At 42.1% G+C, this 3,292-nt stretch overlaps 1 non-coding gene across 1 annotated transcript; it reads right to left on the reverse strand.

The window, feature by feature from the left end:
• Positions 1-865: 865 nt before the first annotated feature.
• On the reverse strand, positions 866-972 carry LOC113767178. The gene has a single exon (XR_003467899.1). It is a non-coding gene; the product is annotated as a small nucleolar RNA R71 (small nucleolar RNA).
• Positions 973-3,292: the final 2,320 nt, after the last annotated feature.

The raw sequence follows: 3,292 nt of genomic DNA on the forward strand, positions 1-3,292 counted from the left end.
TTGCCCTGTTTACAAATTAATAATTATTTGTAAAAAAGTCACTCCATTCGGGTATATCGGATCAAACAAATTCTTCAAAAACAGGGTGAATCAAGTAACCCATTGCACATCTAGACTCCCTGCTCCAGTACTTAGAATTGAGTTTTGATTATTTTAATTAGCAATTAGGTTTATTTTTATTATTGAACAAGCATTGGCAACCTGTCAATGTTTGGCGCCGTTGCCGGGGACTGGCGTCAGCTATTTGTTTCTTTTTATCATTCATTTTTGTTCTAATTTTCTGATGCTTTTCGAGTGTATGCCTCGTTCTTCTCGTACAGATGAATTAATTTTCGACCCCGAGGTAGAGAAAATTATGCGTAGAACAAGGAAAGAAACCAGACAACTCAGAAAAGAGAACTCTAATACTGCATCTCAGAGACCTGAGCCAGAAGTTGAACCAACAAATTCGTTTGGTGGCACTTCGAGTGACTCAGACCAAGAAGAAGTCACTATGGCGAATGCACGAACATTAAGGGAGTTGGCTGCTACTGATTTAAATCAGCAACCTTTATGCATTACTTTTCCGAGTTTGAATGATAACATTCCATTTGAATTAAAATCTGATCTAATTTATCTTTTGCCATTATTTCATAGTTTACCATGTGAGGAGCTGTATAAGCACTTGCAAGAGTTTGATGTAGTTTGCAACGTCATGAAGCTCCCGAGTATTACAGAAGAGCAGATAAAAATGAGGGTATTTCCCTTCTCCTTGAAGGACTCTGCAAAAGACTGGTTGTACTACCTACCACCAGGTAACATTACCACGTGGGATCAGTTGAAGAAAAAGTTATTGGACAAATATTTTCCTACGTCTCAAGCTGTAAGTCTAAGGAAGGAGATCTGCGGTATCAAGCAGCATCCAGGGGAGTCGCTTTATGATTACTGGGAGCGATTCAAGAAGTTGTGCATCAAGTGCCCTCAACACCAAATAAGTGAGCAACTGTTCATCCAATATTTTTACGAGTGACTACTTTTCAGAGACAGAAGCATAATTGATGCTGCAAGTGGAGGGGTATTGGTGAACAAGACTCCTCGAGAAGCGTGAGAGCTAATTGAATGAATGACTGAAAATTTGCAGTAGTTTGGTACAAGGGAGGATATCCTGACAGGCAAAGTGAATGAGGTAGAGACATCTTCCATCCAGCAGCAATTGACAGAGCGAACCTCTTTTGTTAGGCAATTGGCTGTAGAAAATGTGTCACAAGCCAAGGTGTGTGGAATTTACACTGGTATGAATCATTCTACAGAGATGTGCCCAATGATTTAAGAAGAAAGGGCGGAACAAGTGAATATGGCTGGTCACGCGCCCTCGCCAAGGAAACCCTATGACTCGTACTCGAATACGTATAATTTGGGTTGGATAGATCACCCTAACTTCAGTTATGGAGGCAATAGGTAGCCCAATTTTGCGCCAAGTAGACAGCAAGAGCATCACCAGCAGTACCAGTCTCACCCACCACCACCTCCGCCACCAAGCTCTAGTCCATCTTTGAAGGAGATGATGAAACAACTGATGGCTACTACCGCGCAACATCAACAAAAGGCGAACTCTGAACTGCAGAACATAAGAAATCAAATGAACCAGATGCAATCCATGCAAAGTCAAATGAATCAAATGGCCATAACGATCAACCGTTTGGAGTCTCAAGTTCAAGGGAAGTTGCCATCTCAACCTGAGTTGAATCCAAAGAATGTAAGCGCAATGACCTTGAGGAGTGACAAGGAAGTCCAAGAACCCGCACCTGTGATTTCTAAGGACAATGACGAGAAACGAATTGAGAAAGAACTTGAAGAGAAGGGCAGAGACAACAAAGATCCAAAGGTACTCCCGGACCCTATCACTACAGCTAAGACTAATTCGCCTCCCTTTCCTAGCAGGTTAGAGAAATCGAAGAAGCGGGACAAGGAGAAAGAGATCCTGGAGATCTTTTGCAAGGTGGAGATCAACATTTTCCTACTGGATGTTATCAAATAAGTGCCCAAATACGTCAAATTTTTGAGAGACTTGTGTGTCAATCGAAGGAGACTAAGGGGAGATGAAAGAGTCATTGTTGGGGAGAATGTATCAGCGGTTCTACAAAGGAAACTCCCACCGAAGTGCGGGAACCCAGGTATGTTTGCTATCCCCTGTAGGATAGGCAATACTTTGATTAGGAAGGCCATATTGGGCCTAGGAGTATCAATCAATATAATGTCAAAATCTATCTATGCTTCTCTGAACCTAAACCCATTAAAAGAAACTGGGATAATTATTCAATTAGCTGACCGAACTAATGCATATCCTGATGGGTTGGTTGAGAATGTGTTGGTCAAAATTAATAATTTGATATTCCCAACTGACTTTTATGTACTTGACATGGATGATGATCATTCCCCCAATCCCTCATATTTGCTATTAGGTAGACCCTTTTTTAGCACAGCACAGACTAAAATTGATGTTAATAAGGGTACATTGTCCATGAAATTTGATGGAGAAATTGTTCATTTTAATATCTTTGATACTATGAAATATCCCTCAAAATCTAACTTTAGCTCTATTTTTTCTGTGAGTGCTATTTACCCTGCGGTGCAGAAAGTATTTGAAACTGTGGGCAGGGATGAGTTGGAGGTTCCTTTAACCAAGCACCTCGGGTTGGAGACAACTCCTGAGGTGGAGTGGAGTGGAATGAAGAGTTGAAATGCACAATAGGGGAGTTACACTCATTACCAAGCACAACAAAAAGGTATGAAGTCTCACCAATTTTCATTCCCGAATCTCACCAGAGGGTACTACCATCTGTGGTGCAGGCACCTGTGTTGGAGTTGAAACCCCTGCCAACTCACTTAAAATATGCGTATCTGGGTAACAACGAAACACTTCCGGTGATTATCTCAGCCGCACTCTCAGAAACCCAGGAGGAAAAACTAATCCGGATCCTTAGAGAGCATAAGGAGGCGATAGGGTGGACCATCGCAGACATTAAGGGAATCAGCCCCTCTATCTGTATGCATCGAATAAGGCTAGAAGAGGATGCCAAACCTGTACGGCAGTCCCAAAGGAGGCCCAATCCCCTCATGATGGAAGTGGTGAAAAAAGAGATATTGAAGTTGTTGAATGTGTGGATCATATTCATGATATCAGATATCCCATGAGTGAGTCTAGTCCAGGTAGTGCCAAAGAAGGTAGGAGTAACAGTAGAGGCCAATTAAACGGGTGAACTCGTGCGAGTGCGCAAACCCACCGTATGGAGGCAGTGTATTGACTACCGTA

This window comes from Coffea eugenioides, chromosome 3 (genome assembly GCF_003713205.1).
Source record: "Coffea eugenioides isolate CCC68of chromosome 3, Ceug_1.0, whole genome shotgun sequence".
Classification (NCBI taxonomy): domain Eukaryota; kingdom Viridiplantae; phylum Streptophyta; class Magnoliopsida; order Gentianales; family Rubiaceae; genus Coffea; species Coffea eugenioides.